Raw genomic sequence first — 7,550 nt, forward strand, 5'->3', positions numbered from 1 at the left:
GAGGTGCCAGGCTCTTTGAAACCACCTGCTCTCACGTGAACTAACTGAGTGGGAAATAAGTTATTACTATCAGGAGGGCACCAAGTCATTTATGAGGAATCCATCCCTATGACCCAAACACGTCCCACCAGGTCCCACCTCTAACACTGGGAATCACATTTCGACATGAAGTTTGGAGGGGACAAACATCCTAAATATATCAAATGACAACTTCCCTTTCAATCTGATAATGAAATCATGTGACAAAAGTGAGATTCAAAATTCATGTAGTTATAAATGAAATTATCAGATAATTCATACCTATGTATTCAATTTTTGTCATTTTTTCCTTGATGTATCATAAACAGAGCTTTATACAATTTAATATCTTACATAGTTATAAGCTATTCCATGGGATAGAAATAACAACTTTTAACTTATTGTGTATTTTTTTCTCTCTTTTTTTAAAGATCAGAAAATAGAAGTGCATATTCTGGATAAAACTGCCAATATAGGCACCTTAGAGTGGTATTTATATCTTCAACCACATAGTTAACAAATGCTGGTGCCTTTACATCCCTTAAGGCATAATTAACAATCAAAAACACTTTTCTATGGATCCTGCTTTACTAATAGTTCTCTAAAATCTTAAAATGTATTAAATCATTATCTATAACAATCAGGACAGCTACCAGAAAGAGTTGCTATACCTCTCAATGATAAGTTAGTAAGACCCCCAGATGTTCACAAGTGACACCATGTTTGCTTAGAAAGCTAATGTAGTTCTGGTATTAGAGAAAATGCTCCCATTCTGGATCTAAAGTCATCTAAACATAGATAGAAAACCATTCTAGTTGAGAATAACATGCTTTCATCTGTTTCTCCATGAACCCAACTTGGCATCAAGAAATATCCAACAAAATAGAAAATGTTCACTTCATGCTTTTTTTCTTTTCCTTTTTTTTTTTTTAATGTGACAAATGGAATGAAGAGTTGAGATCACTGACCAGATAATTTGGGGGGGAAAGTGTTACTGATTCAAGCTATAACCTTAGTGATTATATGATTTTAAACGAACTAGGCATTAATTAACAAGGCAATTATTTTAAACTTTCTTCACATTGTGTTTTAAATTAGATAGAAAAACTAAACATATTTGCATATATCACATAATTATTATTTCTAGTTTTATTGTTTATATTAATTACCTGTAATATTTTATATTAAAATTTCTTCTACCTATAAACTTGAATGATTCTTATTTTATCTGGGAGATAACCAATTATATAGAAAAACTAGTTTCATATAAGTTACAACAATTGCTTTCAATTTTTCTGAAGAACTACCTAAATTTCACCTTTTGGGTGGGAGAGAATATAGATGAGAAAAATCCTTACTCTAACTCTTCAATGAGAGGCAAAAGATGGATTTCTATAGTGGTCATGGGCTTCCAAGTGTTCTGTGAATGTATTCCTTGGTATTAACACTGAGAAGTGTTCTGTAAAACACAGCTCTATTACCGCTGCTTCTCTGTTCTTTGAGGAGACACATATCCTCTGACTTGCAGGAAAAGATACTGTTCAACACTTTAATAACACCAGAATCTAAGGTTTCAGAAGCTTAATTACAGGATGAATATTTAATCACACTATTTCAAAAAGTTTCCTTTTCATCTTTATACATACCTTTTTATGGAAGTACTTTTCTGAAAAATTCCTTATTTTAATTTTAATTTTGGTTCTATCGAGTACTACAGTACTAAGAGTCTGCCCTTTACCAATGTTTATAGATCTGGGAAAGCATTAGAGACTATGTAGTTAGTACTCTAGTTTTAAAAGGAGAAAATACAGGACCTAGAAGATTAAGTAAAGTTTGGTAGCTACACTATTAGAATCAATATGCTACAATATTGCATGTATTTTGCAACCATTTGATGTTTCCAAAAGCAGAAAAATAATGAAAATTATAAGGGATATTTTGTAAATAAAGCAAAGTGTTTTGTTTTTTTTTTTTTTCCTTTCACTGGAAATAATTCATTGGTGATGCCAGGGACATGAAGAAATCATTTATACATTTTGCATATAGGAAATTACTAGTATGTAGTGAAAACAATTACAAAATTTAGGGTAAATTTCATAAAGCTATCAAGAAAATAACTTGCTTTGCTCACTTAAAAATATTCAGTGATTCACAATATGAATCGCATACAAAAGTATTTCCCATTAAGGTTTACTTAGAAGTATACAAATATCAATGCCTATTTTAGAAGAGCATTTTGTAAATTCAGAACTGTTATGGACTAAATGTTTGTGTCTCCAAAATTCATATGTTGAAGCCCCAACCCCCAATGTGGCTGTATTTGTTGATGGACTTCCAAGAAAGTAATTATCTTCGTAACAGTGGGCCTCTGATGTAATAGGATTGGTGTTTTTAAAACACATGGGAGAGCCAGTGCCCTCCATTGCCTATGCTTGCTTGCTTTCTCTCTCTCTCCATTTGCAAGTACCAAGGAAAGCTCATGTGAGCACACAGTGAGAATGCAGCTGTCTGCAAACCACAAAGAGAGCCCCCACCAAAAACCAAACTGGCCAGAACCTTGATCTTGGACTTTGAACTGGGAGAACTTGAGTAAATAAACTTCTGCTGTTTATTCCACCCAGTCTGTGATTATGGCAGACCAAGAACACTAAGACAACCACTTTTTGAGTTTTGAGTAAGTCAAGGTCATACACAATGTTTCGTTAGAAAATAATACTCTAAATACACCGATTTTAAGATGATTAAAATGTATTTTGTAATAAGATTGCAAAAAACAGAGTGGAACAAATTGGAGGAGTTGGTAGTTAAAATGATAGAGCATATCCACTCAAAAAAAAATCAACAAATTAAAACATTTTAGATCCTAAAAACAAATTTTCAGAGTCCTTATTATATATTTAACTATTTCATAAGACTCAAAATATTTAATACATTATGGAAGAATAAATCTGTTTTAAATACATTTTAAGAATGTTAAGAAAAGGCATCTAGCTGATCACCAAGACCATTTATTGTTCCTATTTATAAATGCAAATATTTCCCAGCCACCTACAGTTAGATTTAGCCAATGATTAATTTCTAGTCAAATAAATGTGGATAACAAGGATGGGCTCACTTCAAACTTGGCCCAGAGATATTCTCAAACATGTTTCTCCACATCTTTACTTCTGTCTGACTCAGTGTGAATTCCTCTTCCCGTGGTGCTATTTGGAGACGTGTTGAAGATTGTGGAACCACAAGACGACAGAAACCTGGGTTCCTGTGTCACCACTTAGAGGAGATCCAGCCAACCAGGAATACCCACAACTGAACTCTTATATGTGTAGTACCTAAACTTTATTTAAGTAATTTATTGAGATTACAGAGTTCAGCATCTAGTGTTATTTTCATTACATGAGATTGTAATAAAATTGCATTAGGTAGAGAAGATGGCAAAAATTTCTTGATGTTTTGTGGTTACTGATTTTTATTCAAAATAGATCTGTATAATATAGAATTTCACCACTTTAGGAAATTAATGTCTATTTTCAAAAAGGAAAGAGAAAAAGGTTTATTTAAATTACATTTTACTACTAATTTGATATTTCTAAGAACCTGTGGAGAATTATTTCCCAACTGCAAGTTAACTTAAAACAATTACAGGGGCCGGGCGCGGTGGCTCAAGCCTGTAATCCCAGCACTTTGGGAGGCTGAGATGGGCGGATCACGAGGTCAGGAGATCGAGACCATCCTGGCTAACACGGTGAAACCCCGTCTCTACTAAAAAATACAAAAAACTAGCCGGGCGAGGTGGTGGGCGCCTATAGTCCCAGCTACTCGGGAGGCTGAGGCAGGAGAATGGCGTGAACCTGGGAGGCGGAGCTTGCAGTGAGCTGAGATCCAGCCACTGCACTCCAGCCTGGGTGACAGAGCGAGACTCCGTCTCAAAACAAACAAACAAACAAACAAAAAACAATTACAGGTCACAGGTTGGGTGGGTTTCTTTCTTAAACTGAGTTTAAAAGGTGAAAACTAAAACTATAATTTGTAAGCTTTCCCTGTGTTTTATGTGTATTGTACTGGCTACTCAGAGAGACTCCACTAAAGACCAAACCCTGCCTACGTGCCTTCTATTTGACCTCTGTGTTAATACTTTCAGTTTGTTGTTCTTGAAACATATAAGCCATTCTTTTCCTGGTTGTTGAATGCCAGCTGGTACTGTCAGCAACCATTGTTTCCCAGCTGTCTGCCTTGATACCCCATTGCTTCAGGATGCCTGAAAGAGTCTCCTTGAAGCACATTATTTGACCTCCTTATTCCATATTCTCAATTAGTTTATCACAGGTACTTGGAATACTTGGTTGTAAAATCAGTCTACTTTTTCATAGTATAAGAGTTGATATATAATATATATAAATTTGCCTCCTGAAAATATTTGGTTTACGTATTAGTCCTGTGGTCTCCAAAGTTTTGGTTACTTACTCCTATCAACAAATGTTCTAGCACACAAACCAAATATATATATAATATATGTATTTAATTGTATAATATGTGTTCATGGGTACACAAACCTAATATATGTTGTACAACTTGCATAAGCCTATTTCTAAAATATTTTTATTTTATAATTATAGTTCGTCTTTGCTCATATTAGAAATTATTTGTAAAAAAAATTTTTTATTCATTTTATTTAAATACATAGTTTCAATGAATGCTGTCATTGAAAAGGCTATGTAGGCCATATTTTTTAAATGGTGTATTAACCATAAATCTCATGATAGGCATTTTACAATCAGATCTGCCAAATATGTAAAAGCTATGTTGTAATTTAGCTGGTAAGTTTCCATTCATTTAAAACCAGTGAGATATTTGTTTCCTTTTTCTTTTTTCTTTTCCTTTATCTTCTTTTCTTTTTCCTTTTGAGACTGAGACAGGGTCTCAGTCTGTTGCCAGGGCTGAGTGAAGTGGCACAACCACTAGCTTACTGCAGCCTTGACCTCCTAAGCACAAGTGATCCTCCCACCTTAGCCTCCCAAGTAGCTGGGATTACAGGTGCTGGCCACCACACCCTGTTAATGTTTTTATTTTTCGTAGAGACAGGCTCTTGCTTTGTTGCCAGGGCTCCTGAACTCCTGGACTCAAACGACCCTCCCTCCATGGCCTCACAAAGTGCTAGAATTACAGGAGTGAGCCACTTCACTGGGCCCAATGAGGTATTTTTGAAAACTAATCAGATCATATAGCATTTTTATATTTTTAACAAATGGTTCAAAAACAAAAAAATATCAATTGGTATATTTTTGAAAAAATCAGTAAAAACTTCTCTCTCCTGTTGTATTCATTAGAGACATGTTTGAGTGTTTTTACAAAATCATATAACAATAAAGACATAGCCAAAATATCACTTTTTCACTGACTTCTCTTTACCCAGAGTTTCTTTTGAAAAATAATTTTACACTCATTATTAAAATGTCAAGTTTACCTTGAAAAGAAACATTGAGGGTGATGTTTTGAAGTTTGTAAGTAGCAGCTTAACAAGTATTTGTGAAAAATGGAATGAAATCGATGCAATGATTTTTCTATTATGCCAAATTTTTATTCATTCATCCATTGACTTATTAAACTAATTTGTGCACTGAGTCAATGTATTCTCTTATGTCTTTTATCAAACTATACTTGCAGAATCCTCAGATAGTAATAATTCTTGTTAAGTAATCATTCTGTGAAATGTTCCTTTTAGGTGTTCCATATTATATATATTTTTGCTTTGAAATATACATATATATACATACATATATGTATATACATACATATATACACATATATGTGTGTGTATATGTATATCTCAAGAGGAAGTTTATTAAGAAAGTAAAGGAACAAAAGAATGGCTACTCCATAGACAGAGCAGCCCTGAGGGCTGATGGTTGCCCATTTTTATGGTTATTTCTTGATGATATGCTAAACAATGGGTGGATTATTCATGTTTCCCATTTTTAGACCATCTAGGGTAACTTCCTGTTGTTCTATTGTTTCGATGGCATTTATAAACTGTCATGTCACTGGTGGGAGTGTAGCAGTGAGGACGACCAGCGGTCACTCTCATTGCCATCTTGGTTTTGGCATTTCTTTTTGAGATGGAGTCTTGCTCTTCGCCCAGGCTGAAGTGCAGCGGAGGGATCTCGGCTCGCTCTGGGTTCAGTTTTTGTGGGGTTTGGCCTGTTTCTTTACTGCAGCCTGTTTTATCAGCAAGGTCTTTCTGATCTGTATCTTTTGCTGACCTCTAATCTTATTCTGTGACTTAGAATGCCTTAGCCATCTGGGAGTACAGCCCAGTAGGTCTTAGTCTCATTTTACCCAGCTCCTATTCAAGATGGAGTTGCTCTGGTTGAAACGCCTCTGACATTTCCCCACTCCCTTTTACAAGAGAACCCTTAATCCTAAGGATTGCAGAAGGCAAAGATGAATCTTCTGTAGCTTCTTCAAGCTGAATAGGGGTGATAATATTCCGGCCTAACGAATCTTAATTCATATAATATTTGAAATAAGTTTAGGCACACATTTTTTTTTAACTCAAATTTAAATATAAAATGTTAAGTGCTATTAAAGTGTTACTTTGAAAATATATAAAATATCCCCTGTGTATGACGGGCATGTAAGAACGTATGTATAAAATTGTAAATACTATACATTTAATTCAGCTATTTTCTTCCAGATTTTAGTAGCTAATTACAGATACCGATACCCTTGCCTAAAATTATTTAAAGAGAAAATGTAGTGATTCTGGACATAATTCTTCCCTTTATATGCTCCATGTTTTATGCAGCCTGCAACATTATGGGTTAGTTGAATTTTGAATCTGTAGTTTCATACCTGTTGAAGAAAATGTTTGGTCTGTGCAAATCTTCTTCTTAATATACTAACATAAAGGTATATCCAAATCTGGAATATATTCATTCTTTTATTGTTTTTGTAGATATTCCTGATATAAGCCCATTATATCCAGAATGACTTCCATTCTTCTGCACTTTACCTGTGTTAATCAATGGATTTCATCATTCAGTCTTTGATCTGCGCTTCTCTGCTGTGGAGATCTGCGCTTCTCTCTGCCTCTTTGTGAGAGACAGAAGCACCCATCTCTTCAGAAGTCACTGAATTTAGTTTGTTATGTGTTGCTTTAGCAAATGTCACTTCCTGCCTACTGGCTATAACAACCAGAGCTTCCTATACTTTCTTAGTTCAGAGTAACTAGATTTAGGAAAATAGAATCATGTACTAAATACTGCTAATAATGACAAGGGAAGTTGAATATTTTCCAATGTAATTTCAAACAATTATTATTTAGTGAAGTCAGAAGAATAATTTTAAAAAAGAACCTACACAATGCATTGCATGCGGTGTGCAATAAAATGGCTGTAGAGTTGTAAACAGGCATGCATTCCCCTCCATTCTCACGTAGAAAGAAATAGATCTAAGACATTCTTTTTTCAGAAATCTCTTGGGGTTTGTGTAGTTAAAACTAGAGAGTAGGCTGGGTGCGGTGGCTCATGCCTGTA

The sequence above is a fragment of the Mandrillus leucophaeus genome, unplaced genomic scaffold (assembly GCF_000951045.1).
Source record: "Mandrillus leucophaeus isolate KB7577 unplaced genomic scaffold, Mleu.le_1.0 Scaffold450, whole genome shotgun sequence".
Lineage (NCBI taxonomy): Eukaryota > Metazoa > Chordata > Mammalia > Primates > Cercopithecidae > Mandrillus > Mandrillus leucophaeus.